The sequence below is a fragment of the Eptesicus fuscus genome, chromosome 22, assembly GCF_027574615.1.
Source record: "Eptesicus fuscus isolate TK198812 chromosome 22, DD_ASM_mEF_20220401, whole genome shotgun sequence".
Taxonomy (NCBI): domain Eukaryota; kingdom Metazoa; phylum Chordata; class Mammalia; order Chiroptera; family Vespertilionidae; genus Eptesicus; species Eptesicus fuscus.
Genome location: NC_072494.1, coordinates 2,234,103 through 2,259,230, shown reverse-complemented (window position 1 = coordinate 2,259,230; position 25,128 = coordinate 2,234,103). Strand labels below are relative to the sequence as shown.

At 52.6% G+C, this 25,128-nt stretch overlaps 1 long non-coding RNA gene across 1 annotated transcript in view; it reads right to left on the bottom strand.

Moving 5' to 3' along the window:
* Positions 1-2,050: 2,050 nt before the first annotated feature.
* Positions 2,051-25,128, bottom strand: part of LOC114233581 (uncharacterized) — a 92,966-nt gene continuing 69,888 nt past the window's right edge. Inside the window, exon 3 of the long non-coding RNA XR_008555133.1 lies at positions 2,051-2,372. This is a non-coding gene — a long non-coding RNA (uncharacterized LOC114233581). The remainder of the gene's footprint in view (positions 2,373-25,128) is intronic.

Sequence of the window (25,128 nt, the reverse complement as noted above, 5' to 3'; positions counted from 1 at the left end):
GAGGAGAGAGAGAGAGAGAGAGAGAGAGAGATCCCAAATCCCTGTGTTTGCTCATGGCTAAAGCATGAGTCACCTTGGGCCTCTCTCATCCATGACTCAATGCATCTTCTGCTTAATTAACTGAAGTCCCTGGCACTGACCACAACACCAGCTGGCCCCAGAGTGCCCGGCGGCTTTAGATCCTGTGCCGGGGAGGATGCACCCTCTCGCCTCATCGGGGAGGTGTCTGGGTGCTGAGGGCCGGGTATTGACAGGACAGCGAACAGTCTTAAGCTCATAAACGGCTCTGCCGAGGCAGACCTGGAGGACACGGACCCCAGTCCCGGTCCCGCGGGCGGGAGCAGGAGGCACGGAGGCCGGGGTGACCTGCCCACAGTGTCACGTGAGCAGCACCACGTACCGTCCACCGAAGGGCCAGCCAGACCTCAACCCCGTGCAGGCTCTTGGCATTTATACCTTAAGAAATGGTATCTTTCTGTGCGAATTAAAAGAACGAGTTGTCGGGTCCCCTGAATAATTAATGTCGAAATGAACAACTGTTTCAGGAACAACACGTTCCATTTAACGGTGAACGGCGCTGTATTGACCGTAACCCCCCCATTCCGGATGTCAGCCTCTGAATCTTTAATGCGCTCCTCGCCGCCTCTTCCTGAAACCCCCGGAGCTCCCCGGGGGCCGCCCTGGGAGATGGGGGGCACTTCCCGGGCCGGGCTGGTCCCGGCGACGGTTAATTATTAAGGACAAGGAATGCAGCTCCCGGAAAACCGGGCAGTTCCCAGCAGGCACCTCGCCTACGCCTCCAGGTCCTAACGGGGAATGATGCTTGCGGAGAACAGGGCCCCGAAGGGAGGAGAGGATCTCCTCTGAATGAAGGAGCAGGTGACCAGGTACCGTCCGCCGTGCTCCCGGGGGCTCCGGCCTTTCCGATGGAGCCGGACAGGACAGGCGGGCGGAGGCAGGAGCGGCGGGAAGAGGGCCGGATGCCAGCCGGGCTCTGCCTCTGGGGAAGCGGGTGAGAGGGTGACAGGAGCGCGGTCTGCAGGGTGGTGTCCTGGCCGTGGGGCTTCCGCTGCCACTCACCACGCACGGGGCCTTGCGCCCTTGTCCCACCGGAGACTTCATGTCCTCGCCTTCAGCGCGGGCTAGCCGGGGGGATCCGGGGAATTCGTTTAAGAGCGTTCATGTGAGGATCTAAGAACAATGCTGGGAACCTACAGCACGTGCACGGACTATAACCCACCAGCCCGGTGGCCATCACTGCAGAGAAGCAGACGCTGCTGTCTTTCACCCCCTTATTCCCCCTTCAAGCAGCGAGTGTGGGGGGACTCGAATGAGAGCGTGGGTCTCTCGGGCCACAGAACCCAGACCAGATGCGTACAGTGGACCCCTCCCCAAGGCAAAAACACACACATGCGCGCAGACAAATACTAAGTGAATAAAGATGCCCCCCCTTCCCCGCAGGTGAACCGTGTTTCTAACTCCGTGTGCACAGAAAGTCAGGGGGAAGACGCTGAGAGCGCCCGTACCAGCATGCTTCGCCCGGCTCCACACGCGCCTGCTGCCTCCTCCCGGCGCCAAAAGCTACCACGGTCCCCCGACGTGAACCCAGGGCCGCGCAACCCCAGTGTGAATTTCACAAGTTCCAAGTCCAAGTGAGACTCTGGGAGACCTCGATCCAGGACAGCAAGCAGCCAGAGCGAATTGTGTGCGCCATCCCCAGCCCACGCCGTTTCCCCGAGCATCAGGGTGGGCGAGAGGCGCTCGGAGGCCCACCGCTCGCTGCGGAGTGACGGCCACTGCGTGGCTGGGGTGTCAAGTGCACACACTGGCCCAGGTGGTGGCTCCCGGGGAAACCTGGCGCCGCCCGGGACGCGGCCCCCGGCAGCTGCATCTTCTCAGCCTCCACGTGTGCTGGGCACAGGAGTTACGACTAACAGATCTCACAGAAAGCAGATCGTACAGGGATTCCCCCCACATGAGATTACGTAATATAAAGGCGTTTTCATAAATCCTAAGGCACCGTGCAAGCCACCGTTAAAATTCCTTGAGCTTTTTATTTCAAGGGAAGGCTGGAGGCAAAAGAGACAAGGAAATGAACGTTTTCTCAGGATTTCACTAATTCTCCTAGCAGGCCCCAGAACACCTGTGTCACTCAGGGACGTACACCGCGTACGCACTCAAAGGCTCCGAATTCCCGGGAGGCTCACCGCGCCTCTCCGCGGGGCAAGGACCGGAAAGAGCACGGGCCGGAGGCGGGGGCAGAATTTCCTCAGAGAAGAAACTCCCTACCGGCTGGGTGGTGGGTCCCCCGGGACAGCTGCGCTCCGCGGATGCACCTCCTCGGCTGCGCGGACACGCCATCCCGATCCGGCCTGTGCAACAGAGAGGACACAGTGAGTCCCTAAAATCCCGCCCTGCAGCTGCAGACACACCTGGGTTCGAACCCTGTTCCGGCCACTTGCTAAGTGGGTGACCCTGGAAAATTTATCTCAATATGGAATTAAGGTTATATATCATCCTAGACAAATATATATATACTAGTAGCCCATTTGCAGGAAGAATCCTGCAAGCGGCCACTGTGGCCACGTGTGCTGCTGCTGCCGCCGCCATTGAGGCCGCTGCACCTGCACCCGTGCACCGCTGCTGCCCGCCCCGCTCTGCCCCGCCCTGCCCCGCCCGGGCTTTCCCTCTGGCAGCCACCTTGCTTTCTGCTTTTCCTCCCTCTTCCTTCTAAGTTGTCTTCAGTCTTCACTCCTCCCTCCCTCAGTGTATGCAAATTAACTGCCATCTTTGTTGGGTAATTTACATACTCGCCCTGATTGGCTGCTGGGTGTGGCTTTGGCTGGTGGGCGTGGCTTGGGCGTAGCGAAGGTGCGGTCAATTTGCATATTACTATTTTATTAGGTAGGATATATTTCAGGGGGGAAGGGAGAGGGAGAGAGAAACAGAAACATCAATGATGAGAGAGAAGCATTGATTGGCTGCCTCCTGCATGCCCCCTACTGGGCACACACCCCTGGCACGTGCCCTGACCAGGAACTGAACCGTGGCCCCTGGTTCATAGATGGATGCCCCACCCCTGAGCCATGCTGACCTGGCCTGGACGGAATTTTAATAACAAGAGTGGAGGAAACGTTACAGCATCTCCCCAGCTGTCGGGAGGGAGCCGAAGGTGAGATTTCCGTAGCAAAGGGGAAGTCAGTTATCGGAGAACAAAACCCACACCTACACCCTGACCTACGGGCGGAGGGTGGGCAGAGGCCTGAGCTGGACCCTGGGGACAGAGGAAGGAGGAGGCCTGGCCCGGAGGCCCAGTCTGCGGGCAGCACCTCCCGTAGCCGCCAGAGGCCTGTCCTCAGAGGGAAGTAAGAGAAGTTCCTGTTCGGGGAGCCGACCTGCCTCGCCTTTTTCCACTTGCGAAGGAATGTAAGTTTCACACAATGAAACTCTGTCTCCTCAAAGCGCCCTCTGCTTTTCTGACTCAGAGTTTCTGGCAGGGACCCCTGGACCGTTCAAATGCTCAGTGCCCCCTTTCTGAGCTGCCCTGCCGCCCCCTCCCCCGCCCCCACAGGACAGCCCCCTCCCCCGGGACACCGCCCCCCACCACAGGACAGCCCCCTCCCCCGGGACACCGCCGTGTGCGGACACGGTGCCGAGAGCCGAATAAGACAGCGGACGAGTGGAAAGGAGAAACCCTGGAGATGAGCAAAATGAAGGCGCGTGGCTTCGCCGTGGTCTCTGCCCGCTCTGGTCACCCCAGCGGGTCTCCAAGCGTTTCCTTTCCATGGGGGCTCCCCGGGAGCCCCACTTCTGGAAGGCCGCTTTCCCGGCATTTTCCTGCCAGCTGGAGAGCCCCAGTGGGAGCCACAGGCCGCACGGACCATGGAGGGATGTGCACCAGACGCCAGACAGGACGGGGCTCGGGCAGGAACAAGGCGGCGCGTGGCTCGTTACAAACACGGTCACCGCGTGTGAGTGACGGATGGGCTGCCGAGGCCCGGGGGGTGCGGGGTTCCCCCGTCGGTTACGGATGGATTTATTCACGAGCTGCTTTGTTTCTGGGACGACTCCACTGGTTGGCCTGTGGCCTGAATGCAGACAGGCGCGGCGGGCGCGGCGGGCACAAAGCACATCGCACGCCCCTCCCGCCCCGCTGCCTTTAGGGAGCCGAGCGAAAGGGCTCCCGGCCAGCGGACACGGCCACACGCGGGGCCGGCGGGAGCGAGCTCACATAATAAAGGGAAAAAAGGCTTTTTAAAGAGAACAACTTCGAAGTCTCCAGCGGCCTCCGACTCCGTAATGTAAGGAGAGATGGAAATGAGCGAGGAAATGCTCGCCATCAGATAAGAGGCCCTGGTTACCCACAATGCACGCGGGTTTTTATTGAAAAGAAAACAATGATCAAAGACCTGATTCCGGCTATAAATGATGCCCCTTGAAGGGGACCATTAATATTCACCACGGCGGCGCGGCTCCCGGAGAAGCGGAGGATGGTTGTTTAGAGAAAATAACCACAGGTTCTCGGAAGATAAAAGGAAAAGGGAGAAGGGGAGGGAGAGATCAGTGCTGTGGACCAAGGTCCCCGGGGGTGGGTCTTCGTTTTCCCGCGACTCTGAGGCCAGGGCAGCGTGCCCCGCAGCACGCGGAGGGCGTGAGGGCCGGGAGCGAGGGAGCAGGGCGGCGCGCTGCCCACATCGCCCCAGAATCGCTTCCCGTGGGCACGTGGGAGGGACAGTTAAGGCGGGGAGCGTCTTCACAGCCACACTGTGGCTCCTCGTGGATGCAGGGACCGCCCCGTTCCGGAATGAGAGTCGTCTTACCGAGAGGGCGAGATGGGGTGGATGTCGATCAAAAACATACAGGGAGTCAGATGTATTTTCTCCAAATCATGGTTTTCTATTTTTGTCAAAGTGACTTCACATTTTCCGCTCTTATTTTCATTTCCACAGACATTGTGCGTGTGTGTGTGTGTGTGTGTGTGTGTGTGTGTGTGTGTGTGTGGAGGGGGTGGGGTGCACGTGTAGAAGATGGAGGTGGACCACACAACCTTCCCCGGGAGGAATCAGTGTCTCCGTCTCTCTGCTTAGGGTCAGATTAGACCCTGTCTGTCCACCACGTGGCCCCATGGCCATGGCCGTGCCAGGTTGTCGGGGTTGAACATCTGACCCACGGGAACCAATCCACTCCCATGCCTGCAACTATGAGTCGCTTTCAACAGATCACACCCTCAGAAAATAACGGGGTGGGGGGGGATGCACAATGAAAGGTCACATCACGTGAGACACGGGCAGCAGCGTGTGCCGATGCCACTGTCTAGTGGGAACACGCCCGACGACAGAGACTGCACAGGCTGCTGCGGAGACGAGGGAAGTGTGTGTGTGTGTGTGTGTGTGTGTGTGTGTGTGAAATAGCAACAGTGATATTCACTGCTTATGCTGGTCTAAGTGCTTTGCTTCTATGATGTAGACTTAATATACATGTACTAGAGGCCCGATGCACGGAATTCGTGCAAGGGGCTCGGCCCCCCGCTGCCGCGGCTTTGTCCGGAAGGTCATCCGGAAGAATGTCTGATCTAATTAGCATATTATGCTTTTATTATTATAGGAAGTGTGTCCTCCCAAAAATGTCTACGTACACTCTGAGTAATTATAAAGGCCGGGTTTATTAAAACACATTTCATTTTCAGTATTGTGCTATCAGCTGTTAAAGTGTGCATACATTCTTTTTTTTGGGGGGGGGGCACCCTGTATATTTACTGAGTAAACAAATTTTAAAAATAACCATCTGCTTAAGTAATTAGACTTTTATAGGATGTAGACCAGTGGTTCCCAACGTGGGGCACACGCCCCACAGGGGGGCAATGTGATGTTTAAGGGGGGCAATTTGAGTGTGAGTTACTCACAGTGAAGTTTTGGCATTTCTTACGGTTCTAGGGGCCTCACAGACAGTATGTAAATATATATTGTGACCTATTTAGGCATTTCTGTTCTCTATTGTATGTTTTAAAACTTTATTTGCTATTTTTTCATATCACTTCACATTATTATTATTTTTAATCATTTCTTAGGGATTTCTTCCTCAGTACTTCAACGGTCCTTTTATTTTTCTCTTTCATGGATGCCATGTTCTTTGGAAGCTTGTTTAGACCAAGTTCATGGCCTTTTAGGCTTCCTCCACATGAACAGGAGTTCATTTTTTGAATAAGAAGAATTCTCTGTCACGGCGGGGGGAGGGGGCGGTGCATCAGGATTTCAGAGATGCTTAGGCGGGGCGTGGCCATAACACGTTGGGAACCACTGGCCTACATCCGATGAACGTCTCCTTACTTACCCGGGTGATGGCAGATACAGGGTTTGAAAGGGCCCGGGCCTGTGGATGTGAAATCAGGGCAGGCTGCTCACCTGGCTCCTCGTGCTCACCCTGCCGCCACACACACCAGCATCGAATCGTCACCTTGTACCCGGAACCAACACCATGCCATCTTGTCCGCTTCACCTTGGTGAGGTGTAGGAGGGAGATACTGAGATTGCAAGGACATCACCCCTGATATTTAAACAATCACCCCTGCTCTAAGCAATGAGTCTATTCTTTTTTACAGATTTTTTTTTTAAATTGGTTTCAGAGAGGGAGGGAGAGGGAGAGAGAGAGAGAGAAACAGCAATGATGAGAGAGAATCACGGATCGGCTGCCTCCCGCACGCCCTCTACTGGGGATGGAGCCCACAAGCAACCCGGGCCTGTGCCCTGACCGGGAATCGAACCGTGACCTCCCGGTTCATCGGTCACGCCGTCGGGCAATGCGTCTATTTTGAACACATATTCACAGTGACAACAAGGACATCTGTCTGGATAACGGACCACTTCCCGGCCAACTCCAGGGCACCGTGCACATCGCTCTCTCCCGCAATGGGGCCCCTGGTGTCTGCGTCCTGGCGGATGCAGCCGTATTTCCACCCAGGTCACCGGGATGCAGCGTGACGACGTGTCCGGCTGACATAACCGCGCTGCCCTCCGAAGATAAAAAAGGGAAAGAGAAGAGACGCTGAATCTCCTCCGAGGAGGCTCCCAGAGCGGCCTTCGGGGGCACACAGGCCCGACGCACATTTCATCTCGGCACGTTAGTGCCAGGACCATTTGCTAATTTGACGTGGGACGCGCTAATAAGATGAAAAGCTCAGCCGTCCTTATCCCATTAGCACCGTCTCCGTGGTTCCTCTGACCCACACGCTGACCCCGCCGCTCCCATAGTCCCTCGGCTTCCTGTGCACTGATTAAAGCCTCCATCGTGTGAGAAGAGGTTGGGGGAACTGCCTGGATTTAACTAAAATCTCCAGCTTCAATGACTGTGATTTTTTATTTCATTTTTTTGGCGGCTCAGAGCCCGTGTAGCGAGGCCTCCCGGCCAGGTCGGGCCAGGCGGCCTGGTGGAGGGAGGGTGTGAGCAGGAGGAGGCCGTTAACAGGCGATTAAAGCTCGAGCCCCTCATCTGCGCTCGCAGCCACTGGAGAGGCGGCCGGTGGGCTCGCTGCTCCGCCCGCCACTCGGCCTTCCTCAGGCTTCGCCGCTTTTGTTTTTCTGATTCACGCGCCCGCCTTCCGAACCCCTGAATGGCAACCCCCTCGCCTCATCTGGGGGCTGTTAGAGTCTCTCTGCTGAGAAACCCTCGCTCTTCTCTTTATGGGAAACACGTCGGTTTATTGTAGAGAAAGGCGGTCGGGGGACACGGTTGTCCTCGTCTCTGTAAGTGGAACTGGACGCACCCCTCCCCGCGGGGCGCCCGGGCAGGCTCCCCGCTTCCCTGCTGCAATCCCCACGACCTTCCCCTTCCCGGCGTGGCTTCCCCGTCTGTTCTCCTCCTTGCTCTGCTTGGATCCTTCCTGCCAAGTCCACGTGCCCCACGCGCCAGGGGCCAGGGACCGTGTCGCTGTATTCACTCCTCGGACCAGCACGCGAGCTGCGCGGCCCGCACGCCCCAACTTCGGAGTCTGCTGCTTCGAGGCTCATTCTTCCCCCAGCTCCTCGCCTCCTGCCTCTCCGTGCACCTGAGGCGTGGGTTCCTCAGCACCCCGTCTTTCCTCTCTCCCTGGCCCCGCTGATGGCATCTATGGAGTGGGAGGCCTGCCCACCTCGGTCCTCCCCACCCAGGGGAGCTCAGCGCCACCAAATCCAAGGGGGATCTAGACACCCCCTCGTCCTGTGCCCCCTCACACGTGCGGGACATCAGGCAGCTGGTCCCGGTCCGCCTCTGGTTCTGGCGCGGGTGTGAGAGGAAGCGGGCAGGGAACACGCCCGGGCGCCTGACGTCTGAGGATGGACCCGCTCTCACCTGTGAAGACGGCAGCATGGTGAGGATGGGGAGTGAGGTGACGAGTTTTTCTCTTGTGTAGTTTGCATCCTCCGTGACAGTCAGCTAAATGGTATGCAGTCCCCCCCCCAATTTTATTTCAAACTACAATTCACTTGGAAATAATCTTGAGAACACATTAGAGCAAAGCAACTCATCATTCTCAAGATCTTATGAGAGAGAAAATATTTGAGCAGCGAGGCTGGGCCGTGGCAACGTGGTGGTTGGACTTGCTAACTGCCCCACCCACTCTCCTTATGGATGGGCGACGGCATTTTCAATGACTGGTCCCTTATGGATGGGCGATGGCATTTTCAGTGACTGATCCATTATGGATGGGCGACGGCATTTTCAATGACTGGTCCCTTATGGATGGGCGACGGCATTTTGCAATGACTGGTCCCTTATGGATGGGCGACGGCATTTTGCAATGACTGGTCCCTTATGGATGGGCGACGGCATTTTGCAATGACTGGTCCCTTATGGATGGGCAATGGCATTTTCAATGACTGGTCCCTTATGGATGGGTGATGGCATTTTCAGTGACTGGTCCCTTATGGATGGGTGATGGCATTTTCAGTGACTGGTCCCTTATGGATGGGTGATGGCATTTTCAGTGACTGGTCCCTTATGGATGGGTGATGGCATTTTCAGTGACTGGTCCCTTATGGATGGGCGATGGCATTTTCAATGGCTGGTCCCTTATGGATGGGCGACGGCATTTTCAATGACTGGTCCCTTATGGATGGGCGACGGCATTTTCAGTGACTGGTCCCTTATGGATGGGCGATGCCATTTTGCAATGACTGGTCCCTTATGGATGGGCGATGGCATTTTCAATGACTGGTCCCTTATGGATGGGCGATGGCATTTTCAATGGCTGGTCCCTTATGGATGGGCGATGGCATTTTCAGTGACTGGTCCCTTATGGATGGGCGATGGCATTTTCAATGACTGGTCCCTTATGGATGGGCGATGGCATTTTGCAATGACTGGTCCCTTATGGATGGGTGACGACATTTTTCAATGACTGGTCCCTTATGGATGGGCGACGACATTTTTCAATGACTGGTCCCCGGAACGGCAGAGACCGTGCCCTTTTAAGTTGCTAAATGTTTCTCTGATGAGGTGCCCTCGACAGGGTGTGGGTGGGACAATGCCATCTTTAGCAATATGTTCTGTTAACCTGACACATGAAAAAGCAGTTGACGAATGCACGCCGCCAGTCACTTTCCTGGGATCCTTTTCACACGATAGAAATGATTTGAAAATGCAAATATGTTACTGACAGGTAACGATGGCCGACTGCATCCCTTGGCATCACAAAGGTAGTGTCACAAAGCACCACGCGGAGGATCTAATCTGGGGCCTACACTCTCCTATAACAAGATCAAAATTTACAGCCCGGCCGGTTTGGCTCAGTGGGTAGAGTGTTGGCCCACGGACTGAAGGGTCCTGGGTTCAATTCCAGTCAAAGGCACATGCCCAGGTTGCAGGCTCGATTCCCAGTAGGGGGCATGTAGGAGGCAGCCGATCAATGATTCTCTCTCATCATTGATGTTTTTTTTTTTCTCTCTCTTCCTCTCCCTTGCTCTTTGAAATCAGTAAAAATCTATTTTTACATAAATTCACATCACGCAATGTTTGGTTTATCCCAGGAGCAACCCCACCACTTGGTGCTCACGTGATTTGTCTTCTGAAACGTAGAAACCGATCATGAGGCACAAAACGAGACATCACGTACAACCAACAGCCCGCTCAGCACCTCGCAGTGGTGCATGGCGGGCCGCCGGCTGTGAGGGGAACGGAAGAACGAGAGGCGCATGCACCCCCCTTCAGTTCCAGGGGCTGCTCTCCGCCCCCCGCCCCGATGTGCGTGTGTTTGTACACACGCGTTGGAAGCAGGAAGCGTGTTCGTTAAGGGCGGGCGTTTTCCACGCTAACGCAGCACCCATCCGTCTTCCTCTCCGGCGGGGCTGTCTGCTCTCCCGTCAGCCTCCGACGGCGGATCAATGGGAGAAAGCTTTCGGGAGGCGCTTTGGGGTCCTGGGCCAGGGAGCCGATCAGAAAGCTGCCATTGGCCCCAGACCCGCTTGACGAATTAGGGCCCGTTTCAGGGCCCGTGGGCCGCCGTCACGTCCGTTACAGACACTAATTAGAGGTACAGGCTCCGAGGGGGAGCGTGTCCAGCGCATTAGCGGCCGCTCCTGCTGCTGCAATTAGCTCACATGTTGGCGGACGCTGTGTCGTGAGTCAGAGATGAAAACGCATCCGCCGTCGCTGAAAAATTCATAAGGGAAACATGAGCTCAGGGTCCCACAGCTTTCTGCCCGTTGCCCTTTGACCCTCCCGGGTCTTAGATTTCAACGCTTTCACACCCAAATGTTTTTCCGACCAGTTTTCCTTTGTCGGGATGGAATGTCAGGCCTTGTGGTAGCAACCATCCATCATCAGCCCGTCGGATCCTGCATCTGAGGACGAGGGCTGCCGCCTCCGGGTTTTATGGGGCGATGAGCCATCGCCACCACAGCGTCCGGCAGGCCCAGCCCAACAGCATTTTATGGTGTTTGTTTTTGTTGTTGTTTTTGTTTTTGTTTTTCAGTGTAATCCCAGTCATGGGATCTGATTGATGAAAAAAAACATTGAGGAAAATCCATCCTGTTGATTTCTGAAACACTAAAGCCTTTTTTAAAAATGGCATTTCCATTTTGGTAGAAGGATAAGTCTGCATTTGAAAGAAAAGGTCCAGCAATAACAGAGAGAAGTGGGAAGTTTTAACACAAGACAGGAGTGGGGAAAATGGCAGGCTGGGTGCTGGTGTTCTCGAGAGTTCCAAGAAAGCTTTTTTTACTTTAACTGTGTGTGTGAGTATATGTGTGTGAGTGTGTATGTGTGTGAGTGTGTGAGTGTATGTGTGAGTGTGTATGTATGTGTGTGTGAGTATGTATGTGTGTGTGAATGTGTGTGTGAGTGTGTGAGTGATGTGTGTGAGTGTGTGTGAGTGTGAGTGTATGTGCGTGTGAGTGTGAGTGCGTGTGAGTGTGAGTGTATGTGTGTGTGAGTGTATGTGTGTGTGAATGTGTGTGTATGTGTGTGTGTGTGAGTGTGTGTGTGTGAGTGTGAGTGTGTGTGTGTGTGTGTGTGTGTGTGTGTGTGTGAGGTTAGTATGTGAGTGTGTGTGAGTGTGTGTGTGTGAGTGTGAGGTTAGTATGTGAGTGTGTGTGAGTGTGTGTGTGTGAGTGTGTGTGAGTGTGTGAGTGTGTGAGTGTGTGTGTATTTATGATGGGAAGATATATTTAAAATCTTCTCAAAAATGAAAACGTGTGTGCGATAGAAGCTCAGCTTCTTCATGGTGCACCTTGGAGACGGCATGTGACGGCCACGTTAAAGGCCGTGTTGGCGCCCAGAATAAGTCACGGGATCGCTGTGGCCGCCTCCCACTACCGCGTGCGGCCTCAGGGCTGAGCTGCGTGGAGTTGGGCCATCCGAGTGTGTCTCGATGAATAGATGGCGATGAAATAATGATTTCATCATCACCTGAGCATCAAGTCCAGGTAACACACACACATTCACCCAAAGTAAAAATAATAAAAAATAAGAGTCAACACAGAAGACACTTTAACAACAAACAAACCCCACCGTCCGCTGCCGGCTGAACAGCCGTCCACGGATCATTTAAAATGCTGTGTGGTCGTCTGTGTTCAACGCCTAGGAACCCAACGCCCTGAACTCCCACGTCACTGGGCTTTACCGAGACAAGCTCCGGGACCGTCTCTGCTCTCTGCCCTTCAGTGTCAATCAGGGGGCGGCATCCGGCGGTGGGGAGCGGGGCCCCGTCACCTCCTCAGCGAGGGCCGCAGTGGCCACACACTGACCCTCGGTCTTGAAAACAGACGCCAGCGACCCCATCGCCGCTCTGCTCCAGGAGGGCGGAGCGGATCAAGGAGAGAGCGCCCAGGATCAAGCTCACATGCTCCCCACCTCAGAGAGGCCTGCGTCTGCGGAGAGGCTGGGAGGGAGGGCGGTGAGGAAACAGGAGCCGCTCTGAGGGCTCCCGGGGCCCGGGAGGCGCGGGCGGGAGCCGGGCGGGAGGAAACGGGCCAGCGCTCCGAAAGCCGGAATTCTCCGGCGACAGGCTCGCCGCGGGGAACAGATCGCTCCTCATGTCCGAGATGAACACGCCACATCCAGCACTGACCATGACGGGGCCGGAAGACACGGAGGGCTCTAACAATTAAGTCATTTCCAGCCCGAGCCTGGCTGGGGCTCCGGTGACAGCTGGGAGTGTCAGGACAGTGGTCGGCCCTGCGCGGCACGGGGTGGGCCCGAGCTCCAGGTCCCTGGCGTGGCTCAGAGGGTCTCTAACACAAGGCAGACGGAGCGAGGCTGATGGTCTGGGGGTCCCACCCTCCGTGGGCACCGCAGAAACCCGGGAGGCACGGCTTTCGCTCCCGTGGTTTCCAGGCACATGGTTCCTTAGCTGGACACTCGCCAGGCCAATGCACAGACCGGTGACCACTCCCTCCGCACCTCGGAGACCAACGGGATCCGCCAGGAGTGAAGACGCCCCATCTGCCTTCTGGCCTTTTGCCATCTTAGGTCTCTCCAGGGAAAGGCTGTTCCCTCTTAGTCCGAGGTGCCGTTTCAGAAGACATTTGCAAAACATTATATTCACACGCGGAGGTCGAGAGCATAAAGTGTGTCAGAGGGCATCATCATCGCTGCCCGTGAGATGGAGACCTTGTAACCTCGCTTGTCTAAGGTGACTTCTTTATTTTCTACACTAATTGGAACCACGAGGGAGTATGTACAGCATGTGGCTACAAAGCAACGGATTGGTTCTGACTTCTATCAACTGGTTAACCAATAGTTTGACTACAGTTCACTTACCATGCTTGAACCCATCCATTTCTTACTAGGATTCCATGGTTACCACTTCATTCTTTTTTTTTTTTTAATACTTTTTATTGATTTCAGAGAGAAGAAGGGAGAGGGAGAGAGAGATCAATGATTGATAGGGTGGCTCCTGCACGCCCGCCCCCTACTGGGAATCAAGCCCACAACCTGGGCATGTGCCCTGACCAGGAATCAAACCCTGACCTTCTGGTTCATAGGTCGATGCTCAACCACTGAGCTATGCTCTCAGGGCCACCACTTTTTCACAAGTCTGACTACGGAGGGACCCGCTCAAATCCGGATACCCGGTCCGACATGATTTTCATGTCGACAAGTTCAGAAAATACAAGAAAAAAAAATACATAGGAGAAAATCTAGAAGTCTGTGTTACAAAACTCATCATAAAAAATGGAAATGAATATTTTCACCTTCAAAGTTATTTTAAAGATCTGCTCTTGAACACTTGTGATTCATTTAAATAAATAAATGCTGGTAGATTCCTTTAAAAATCCAGAACAGTTTAATAATGCATTTATACTTCCGAAATAAGTGGTCACTATCAGGACAAATAAAATTTATTCAAAATAAGAAAAACTGTTAACAGGAAAAACATCACCCACACTCAATTGGAAATTGAAAGTGGGGAAAGTATTGAGATGAATTTTAGAATGAAGATAGATTGGCGGCCTCCTAACCAAAGAGTACACACTGAAGTAAATTATAAATAAATATAAAAATAATTCAAAATTATTAAAATATGGACTTTTAGGTAAATATGGTATGTCAGAGCCCACCCAGGCACTAGATGAATTTCTACTCGTTTGTGAAATAAAATATTGCATCTAATGTCCATTTCCTGATAATGCTTCCAAAGCTAGATTCATTTCCCCTTCTTCCTCCCCTCCCCCCCCCTCTCTTCAAACTTACGATATCAATTTAAAGCATCTATTGAATCCCATCGATTCCTGACTGAAACAAATCCCCACTTCACACAGCAGGAGTGGCTTGGAGACTTCTGTGGTAATTTCCCTAACCTTGCTTTCCATAGCTGTCGCCAGAATGGAATATGTCAGGGTAAAGAGACTTAGAAAACAAATAAAATAAAGACACTGTGTCCCTCTTTTCTGAATCGCAGTGGAAAGGTACAAGGCGACAGCTGGCCGCACAGTTCCCGGTGCGTGGGAGAACCCCTGGCCGGCCGCGAGGGAGGCCGACCAGCTCCTGGGAGGTTCTGCGGGCCCTCGCACCCCAGGGACACGGACGCTCCTCCGCCCGCAGCTCCCGCATCTCCACAGGAAGGAGCTGGATCTGCTGAGCATGACCGTGGCTCTAAGGCTACATGCTATTCCTCTAACCCGGATCTGCCTGGAAACGCACCTCGAACTAAGGAACACGTTGCACGCGTGTGTGCAAGGGGTGATATCCCGGTCCAGCGACCGAATGGCCCTACACAGAGAGTGACCAGGCGGCCCGGACCCACCGCCTCCCACGCGCAGTCCCCCTGGCTTCTCGGCAACGCCTCGGCCCTCAGCCAGTCAGGCCCACCTCACGCACAGAAAGGCCACGGGACACACTGATGACTCAGGAGGGGGACGTGGGAGCGGGAGGTGGCCACTCACCGTGTAGCTCTTCCATGTGCTATTCTTTTTGTTCCAGAAAATAGCAGACATTTAGTGCCTTATTTGGAATTATTACCTCCGCTGATTTAATGCACAAGGAATAAGATCTCTCTAACCTAAGTGCAGTAGATAAAGGGAACACATTTTTATCTATTTTTAGGAAAGCTCAGAGGAATTGATCTGTTGTATTTTTTTTTGTCTCCCAACTATGTATTATTATTATTATTATTGTTATTGTTATTATTATGCCAAAGAAAGTACACCTGACAATTTTCATAATTTAGTGTTTTATGGGTGTGCCCCATTGTGCCTAGCATTGCATATAACATAATAAATATTAATAAGACAATGATTTCCAAAAACCATTATTTTTTTCATTTAAGTACTAGTACAGATGTATTATTCTTGTGTGCCAGCAATAAAAGGAATTAGCGAGAGTATTCATCGATAACGTATCAAATATTTCTCAGGTTGAGGGCCGTAAATTGTATTAGCATTGAGCAGACACACCTGTGTGCAATATCTGGCTTGTTGAAGAGAGAAGAAAGCATTTCCGTTTTAGGTTTGGACTTGGGAGGTGGGCAGAGCCAGTGGACTGGTCATATCTCAAAAATCAGAACTAGAAACTCTGAGTGACAATCAGGAATTTTAATTTATTTATTTCTGCCTGATCAAAAATACTTTCATGAACCATGGACTGAATATTAACTTCTCAGCATACTAATGAGACAGGTTTCAGACCAAGAGTGGCCCTCAGTGTAAAAGGAGTCACACAAGAACGACGCCCGCTATCTCCACAGACCCCGCTGTGGGAACCTTTCTCAACGCGGCGTCAAAAAGAGAAAGACACCCAAGAAACCAGAAACCCCGATCAGAAAGGAGATGTGCACCCTATGTCCATAGCGGCACAGTTTACAACAGTAAGATCTGGAAACAGCCCAAGTGCCCATCAGCAGGTGAGCAGATAAAACAGCTGTGGGCCATCTACACCATGGAACACTATACAGCTGTAAAGAAGAAGGAACTCTTACCCTCTGAGACAGCATGGATGGCCCTGGAGAGTATCATGCTAAGTGAAATAAGCCAAGTCAGAGAAAGACAGGTGTCACATGATCTCACTCATACGTGGACTCTAATGAACAGCATACACTGATGAACAAAGTAGACCCAGAGGCACAGAAACATGGGACTTACTGACGAATCGCAGAGGGAAGGCGGGGTGGGGGTGGGAGGGAGTGATTGACTGGGGAACGTGTCTGCACATATCCACAGCCCGTGGCCACAGACATAGAGTGGGAAGGCCTGGGAGGGCAGGTGCCGGGTGGAAGGGGTCAATGGGAAAAAACCCACAAACAAAGGGAACGTTTGTGGTACTTTCAACAATAAAGATAAAAAGAAGACAAATGCAGATGAAGTGCAACAGTAGGAACGAATGAAATATAATCATTCTCTTTCCAAACGACACATGCTAACTAGAAGTACCAAGTGTTGGCTGAAAAGAGACCAGAAATTAGGGAGTGCAATGCAATGCAATGCCCCATATAATGGATACACGATCGCGTTTTCTTAACCTGCGGCCAGCCATCGACGATAATAAAACAGTAGCAGAACAATGGAAACGTAAAGGAGTTAGGAAAATATTAAGATTTAGGAAAATTTTTAGAAGGAATGAGAAAAATATTATGAGTCACATATACAACTAGAATAAATGCTGAAATATGTTAATGGACAAACCAGTTCCTCATGGGAAAATGTCAGTTCTTCCCCCAAATCAATTTACAACGTCGAAGTGATCCATCCTGGTGGAGAAGGCCTGCCTTCTACCTTTGTGTTTCTCCGCCATTAATCTTTGTAAGAAATTCACACATACATATATACATACACACTTGATATTGTTAAGGATCCGAATAATCGTCTCCCCACCTCTCTATGGTAAAATCCTTTTCACTGCCATCTTTCATGTGCTTCTTGTCCATAATTTAGGTCTTTCTTGTCTTTTAACCAACCCAACTGGTTATGACTGCCATTAGCATTCACAGCATCAACTCCAGCTTGGATTTGCCGACTTGTCTGCCAGTTCTTCCCTCATCACTGCCTCTCGTCTCTTCCTCCAGGCCCAGTCCTGCCTTAGTGAATGGCGTCCTTCACGGCGCCCCTCGGCGTCCCGGGAGCACACGCTGCCCTCATCCCCTGTAGCGTCATTGAATCCGTCCGGTAAGGCAGGGTGGGCCTTCAGGCCTCTGAGTCGGCAGCTTCCCCATTAGCACGGTGAGGCTGTCAGGCCGTTCCCCGTGGTGGAGGTGGGAGGTCTATTTCCGGCCTCCTGTCCGGGCCTTTGTAATGAATTCACAGTTTTCTGACTGGTATAGAAATGCCTCTCTTTCCTTTGGTGTTGCTCACTTTCTGGTAAAATGTAGGCATGGATTACCACGGGGTTGTTATTCCTGGAAAGTATGCATCTTAGACTTGGGCACCTATGCCTTTTGTCAATTCTGGAAAATTCGGAGTCACCGTTTCCCTTTCCCTGTGTCCGTCTTGGTGCTGCATCGAACCTCCCGACACCCCACCCCACGCGCCCCTGGATTCCTCTTTCAGTTCACTGATTCCCTCACACTTGGGAGATGGCGACTCTGCTTTCTGAGTCACCCATAAAGCTTTAGACTCCAATGGCCATGTTTTCCTATTCAGAGAATTTGCATTTGGTACCTTCCTGCGTTTGTCCATTTGCTGTTTTCACTCAGTCTCTGTCCTTTGGTTTCCTGTAACATTTCATCACGTTATTAATGTTAGAGACTCTTCTTCCATAGCCTTTTTAATAGTATTCTATTTTCTCAAGCTTTGCAGGTGTCGTGAATCCTCCTGTTTGTCTAAATCTTATTCATGGCGGCTTGCTCCAGGCCTGCTTTGTATTTCTTATATGAGCTCATCTTATGCCAAGTGTGCTGCTGTGATGAGAGTTCCGTGCCTGGGTCTGAAGAGTCTCCCCAGAGAGCTGTGCGCCGGCTTCCGAGACCCAGGGACGCATCAGTGACCAGCGGCGGCTCTGTGCGCGCTCCTGGGCACGGGCTTTCTTGAGAGGCACGGGGGGTGTAAGCCTGGACGCCAGTTACCCGGAGACACAGGCCCTGGGCTCTGAACACGCAGAGATGTCTGTCCAAGCCCGAGGCAAACACAAAGGCCGGCTCGAGCATCACCTCTCACGGCCATTCTCCCGAGGCAGCTGGAGGCCAAGCCGGACGCAATACTGTGTCCTGTACCACGTCCCCATCACACCTGGCCTGCCCGTCACACCCGCCCCATCACACCTGCCCCTTCACACCTGGCCCTTCACATCTGGCCTACCTCGTCACATCTGCCCCTTCACACCTGCCCCTTCACAGCTGGCCCTTCACATCTGGCCTACCTCATCACATCTGCCCCTTCACATCTGGCCTACCTCGTCACATCTGCCTCTCCACACCTGGCCCGCCTCCTCACATCTGCCCCTTCACACCTGCCCTTTCGCAGCTGGCCTGCCCCGTCGCCAGGGGCTGACCCTGCTCTGCCTCGCAGTGACCTCTCTGCTGCAGGTGCTGGGGTGTCCCTCGCCTGCAGGCTTGAGGGGCTCGGCCACAGGTTTCATTTTACTTATTTATTTAATTCCGAATATAAAGGTGAAAGGTTTGCAAAGCGAACCCCGTCAGCCATTTTATGAACTAGAGATCAGACACGTCACCAATTAAACAGGACACAGGTGAAAGGCGTTAACGGTAACTCCCTGGTGAACAGCAGAAACGACTCATGAAAACGAAGGCTGTCGCTCACTGTTAAACAAGGAAAGACAAAGGAAACGCGCCTGCTCACTGACCCAGCGGAAAGACACGCACCCTCACCGTTTCTGAAGGACACTGGGCCATGTGGAGAAGGTTTCATTAGTCCTATTTCTGGTCTTTTTTTTCTTAAGGAAAGAATCAGTTATCCATAAAATTTTCATTGGGCTATTATTTATGATAGCATTAAAAATCTGTAAATAACCAATTGCAGAGAGCTAGCGCAATAAATAAATCATGGTACATCTCAATAATGGAGGAATCTCAGTTATTAAAAATAAAATTATGGCAGAATAAATATTGACGCGGGCAAATATTTATGATAGAGTGTTAAGTATACAAAAGCAGGCGCTATACAGTATGTACCTAAATGTGTGAGACACTTATAATGTTACGTGGGGGAAAAAATGAAGTTTATACACAAAATTACTAACTGTGACTTTCCCAAGTGGATTTGTGGTGTTCTAATCAGAACACAGTAATCGAAAGTGCTGCTGCGAAGGCACAGAGCAGTGTGTCTAGTAAGCCTGCTCGGAGCTGCACAACTTCTCGGCCTCTGGTGATTCTCCCTGTCCTTCCGCTCCTCCCCTCCCCACAGACCGTGAGCGACCCAAAGCAGGCGTTGCTTTGTTCACTTTAGCAGTCTTAAGGCTCATCATCAGTGCTCAGTGGAACTCAGCCAATAAATAAATACAATTAATGAGGAAAACTGTTTAAAAGCCATAATGTCATAGTCGATTTTCTATAGGCTGTGGTGATAATTGAAAAAGCAGAATGAAGTGAATCACTATGTTAAAATGCACTACTATGGTAACATTCTAAAACGTGGATCAACTATTTCAGAAATTGGTTATTTTAAGTATATAATATTGTGAAATTAAACAGTATGAGCTATTAGACTGGTATGAGCTATTATTATTTTTTAATTGTAAAAATTATTTCTTGATTTGAGAGAGAGAGAGAAACATTGCCTTGTTGCACTTTTTGATGCATTCATTAGTTGCCTATTATACGTGCCCTGACCAGGGATCTAACCCAAACCTTGGCGTATCGGGACGACGCCCTAACCAACTGAACTACCTGGCCAGGACCTGTATGGGCTATTATGAATGAAACCAAATAGAAATAAAATATTCGACGGAGTTTAAGAAGAATTTCAATTGATCAGCAGCATCGTCCTGAGCCGTCCCCCTGCAATCCGTTCCCACCGAAGAACGCAGCTGCGTGGCTCTGCGGACGGGCCTGCAGGTGATGCTGTTGGACGCGGCTCACGGGGGAGCGGACGGAGGCCTCGCCACCGCTCCCAGTGCTCCCTTTCCTGCCCAGCCTTGCTCAGCCCCGTCGGACGTGGGCTTCACGGGGCTCCGTGATCTCTGCTGAAGTGCTGGCTCCATAGATAAACGCAGCCATACAACCACCCAGCCCGGCCGGCGTGGCTCAGTGGTTGAGCATCAGCCTGTGAACCAGGAGGTTGCTGGTTCAATTCCCGGTCAGGGCACATGCTCGGGTTACAAACTCGATCCTCTGTAGGGGGCGTGCAGGAGGCAGCCGGTTGATGCTTCTATCTCTATCCCTCTCCCTTCCTCTCTCTCTCCCAAATCAGTAAGGCAAAAAACAACAGCCCTAGCCAGTTTGGGTCAGAGGATAGAGCACTGGCCTGTGGACGGAAGGGTCCCAGGTTCAATTCCAGTCGGGGCACATGCCCGGGGTTGCGGGCTTGGTCCCCCAATAAGGGCGTGCAGGAGGCAGCTGATCAATTATTCTCTCTCATCATTGATGTTTCTCTCTCTCCCTCTCTCTTCCTCTCAAATCAATAAAAATACATTTAAATAAAACATATAAAAAAAAACAGAAAAGAACTAAAACAAGTTAGAAAAATATTAAGAAGCAAATTGTGCACTATGGCAGAGGGTAGGGGGGCTAAATGTTGACAAAAATAAATAAATTAAATAGATGAACACTTCCCTCCAGGTTTAGCTACCTTTACGCACCGAGTCTGCGGAAGGTCAGGAGGCCTGAAGGGGTCAGCCCCGCTCTCCGCGTTGAACGCCGTCCGGCCCCGCTCCAGTCAGACGCGCCGTGTTGATGCCGCCGGTGCAATGCTGGCTCGGACTTTAGAGGCGAAATCAGTGTCCCCCATGCAGCGCTGAGGGGCTGAAGGGGGTTTGACAGGTGGGCGCGGCCGTGGAGAGCCAGCACCGGACTAGGATTTTGTGTGACGTTTCCCATGCCCTGTGCCGCCTCCCAGAGACAAACCCATCCCTCGCCCCAACGCCCCACGGACACAGAGAGAATTCGGCACTGGAATCCTGTTGTCCGAATGGCGTGCGTTTCTAATCGATTTGAAATCTCTGATTTGGGGATTCAGTACCAGTGATGGTAATAAAAACCCCATCTCCACGTGACTTTTTCTTCTTTCAGAAACTCTTACCCCAGACGGCTAAAGCCCTAGAGCACAGACCGTCGGACCGGGGCTCGCTGCTCCGAGGAAACGCTCCTCACAGCGGCTTCATTGAGCGGCCAGACGCAGCACAGAAAGCAGCAACAGGGCGCGTTCCCCTAAAAGCTTTTAATAGGACTCTTCCCAAAGCCCATTAAACCGCCCCCGGCCCCCCCGTCTATCGATCCCCCCCGGATGGAGCCCCTCCTCCGCCCCATTAACGCCCAAGCGCTCAGCTGGGGAACAGCCCGCGGAGAAGCCGCCAGAGCAGAGGCCCGTCAGAGCCCAGACTCCACGCGAGGCGGCTGCCCACGGCTGTCTGTCTGCGGGGCCCCGACAAGTCCCCGCCACCGGGGAGGTTTGGGGGTCCCGGTGCTCTCGGGGCAGTGAGGGAGGGTTTCGTGCCGAATGGAACGCACACGCATACATTTAACGGCACACGGAAGCTTCCGGTGGATGGCTCTCGTGCCAGCTTCCCATTCAAAAGTACATTTTCAAGAGCCACTCGTGGTGCCAAATGCACCCTTAACTTTTCCTTCTAATGGTTGTGAAATACCCAACACGTTTCTTATTTGTCCACTTTCCCAGGGAGGGAGGTCTAAGTCCCCACGATCCCAAACGGAACGGCAGCGAGCACTGTGGGGTGCATCTTGCTGAGAGCTCGCGTGAGGACTCTGGCGGGGGTACCTCCCGGCATGCCAGGGGCGGGCCTGCGGGGTCCCTGGGCAAGAGCGGGGAGCCTAGTCTCCATTTCTGCAAATGAAAAAAAGGAGGATTTAAAAACCGTGCCAGGGAATCTTCTTCCATCCTTCACGGGAACCAGTTTTCCTTGTAAACCAGGAGGGACACATTGCGTTGAAAAATAATTTCCATGCCCTGAGCTGGCTTGGCTCAGTGGGTAGAGCGTCGGCCTGAAAACTGAAAGATCCCAGGTTCGATTCTGGTCAAGGGCACATCCCCGGGTCATGGGGCTTCGATTCCCAGTGGGGGACTTGCAGGAGGCAGCCAATCCATGATTCTCCATCATCATGGATGTTTCTATCTCTCTCTCCCTCTACCTTCCTCTCTGAAATCAATAAAAATATATCTTAAAAAAATTAAAAAATAATTTTAATGGACTCCAAACTCACCGAAACTCTTCGTTTGAGGTATTTGTTCTCAAGGTAGAACATCCTATCTAATAATAGACAAATATGCAAATTGACCACACCTTCGCTACACCCAAGCCACGTCCACCAGCCAAGCCATGCCCACCAACCAATCAGGAAGAGTATGCAAATTACCTCAACAAAGATGGCGGCTAATTTGCATATCAAGACAGCATCAAAAGAAGCCAAGAGCTGCAGAAGGGAGTAAAGCTTCGAAGAAGCAAGCAAGCCGGGGGGGGGGGGGGGGGGGCGGAGGAGAAGGGAGGAGCGAAGTCAGGACCAGGGGCGAAAGGGAAAAGCAGGAGGGCTGGCTGAGAAGGCGAGGCGGGTGACAAGGGCGGAGCGGAGGCGGGGCTGGGGGGAGAAGGGAAAAGCAGGCGGGCTGGCAGAGAAGGCGGGGCGGGCGACAAGGGAGGAGCTGAGGCTGGGTAGAGTGCAGCAGGAAATCCTATTGCAGGATTTTTCCTGCAATGGGAACGCTAGTGCTACTATAAAATCTTCTCGGTGTATCAATATGCGAGGTTTAGAGGTACTAGCCTCTTTTTTTTTCCCCCCAAACAAAACCTTGTCATTACAGAAATCACTGTAAACAGTCACGGGTGTGCAAAGCACAGCACAGGGAACAGAGTCAACAATGTTGTAATAAGTGGGTGTGGGGCCAGGAGGGGACGGGAAATGTCAGGGGACCACTCAGGAACGTACGTGACTGTGTAACCGCTGTGCTGGACACCGGAAACTAATACAGATCCTCTGAATGCAAACTGTCATTGAAAACAGAACTTTAATGAAAAAAAGGAAATAGTTTTAAACATCTATGTTCAGAATGTTCTCTTCGTTGCTTAAATTTCTGATGAGGAGCAATTACTTTCTTGCTTATTGAAAAGGGAGCCTTGCCTAGAAGGGTGAGGTGCTGTGTGTGTGTTTACGATCTACCAAGCAGCATACCACGATGGCCGTCCGCCACAGAGCAAGGTCCGGCCAATTTTAAGATGTGTCCCTTTGTTAAAAAAATTACATAGCTTTTCTTCAAATGCCACAGTTCCATTGACTGATTTTAATTTTTAATGAATCTTTATTAAACTGTACAGCTGTGTGAGTGTCCACACACGTGGACAGCCACGTAACCCCCACCACTTCGGGATGGAGAACATTTCCAGCGTCCGCTCAGCGGCCAGTGAGTGACATTTACAACAGGCAGAACTGACTGATGGTGAGGAACCCGAGCAGCGCTCCCGGGTTCTCTGGCACAAGACAATCCGCGGACCTCTGTGCTGATCTGTGTCCCATCACAAAGTATTTGCAAAAAGATCTTCCCTTAAGTGAACATAACCCCGCATCCACGCGGCCTGGCACGCAAGCTCTCAGCTACTGGGACACAGGAAGCGAGAACCACGAGCGAGAACGCCACCCTCAGCAATTCCGTGTGACAGAAGTCCCACTCCGCCCCACGGCAAACGTTGTACCTAAGTCACACGTGACCCGCTCGCCAAAACACCAGGACAATGCCTCCATTTACCACCCGCCAATTCATACTTACCTACACGTTTAGACACAACTGCGAGACATCGTGTCCTTCCGCTGGGTAGTTTAGACAGCCTGTGAGCGTGCACACCCCCTGGGGGGCCCCTCGTGTGCTGGCTTTTCCCTGGGACTGGGAGGCCTTTGAGCTCCAGTCCCAGCATTCAGGTATCTCAGCCCCCAGGGACCCCGCCAGCTGTCTGCATGGACCCCGGAGGTCCCCATTGTGCAGACTGACTGACTGAAGGGATGAGGGAAGCAATCGATCCAGCAATCAAGGCGTTTCCTTTTGAGATGCAAATAGTGCTGACTATCCCTCTGGGGGGACATTGGTGAATCCCAGGAGAGAACCATTTTGCAAAGGTGCCCGCGCCATACTCAGGGCCAGCCAGCGGTCCGCTCCTGGCCCACAGGATCCTGATGTTCGTCCTGGCAGCACGGCCAGCTCTCACGGCCGTCGGCAGTGGTCGGACCGACATAACCAAAGAGGTACCCGCATCTTCCAGACATTTCTCTCTTTTTGTAAATATACTTTTATTGATTTCAGACAGGACGAGAGAGGGAGAGAGACATAGAAACATCAGTGATGAGAGTCATGGATCGGCTGCCTCCTGCACGCCCCACACTGGGGATGGAGCCTGCAAGCAGGGCCTGTGCCCTGACTGGGAATCCAACTGTGACCTCCTGGTTCATAGGTCGATGCTCAACCACTGAGCCACACCAGCCGGGCGGGACATTTTTTTAAAAAAAACGTTATTGAGTTTATTAGAGTGACATTGGTTAACACATCCTATAGGCTTCCAGTGTACAATTCCGTATATGTAGTCTGTAATTGTGTGCCACCACCCCAGGTCTCGTCTCCTTCTGTCACCATTTCCCTCCCTGACCCTCTCCTACCGCCACCCCCTCCCTCGGCTGACCACCATGCTGTGCTCCGTGCCTGGGTTTGCTAGGGTTTCAGGGACAGCGGGTCCGGAAAGCTGCCCTTCCTCTTCAGGAATCGCCATGGGGGTGATTTTAATCACTCTTCCAGCCAGGGTCAGGTTTCCCACAATCCCTGCCAGAACAGTGGCTCCCAGGGCAGTGGCTCCCAAGGTCGGGGTCAGGGATGATCCAGTGCCCGCTCGCCAGCTCTGACTGCACACCGTTCCGGACTGTCCCAGCACACCCCGCCCGGAGAAGGCAACACGAGAGGAAGAACAGGGTCACGCCCTCGGGGAGGACACTGAGGGGGAACCGCTGCAAGCAGGAAAAGGCGTATTTAAAAACGCACCGATGCACACACATGTCAGGGAGTTTTACTGCGACCATTAGGTGAAAACAGTTTTGGTCTTTTCTTAAGAAAAGCACATACC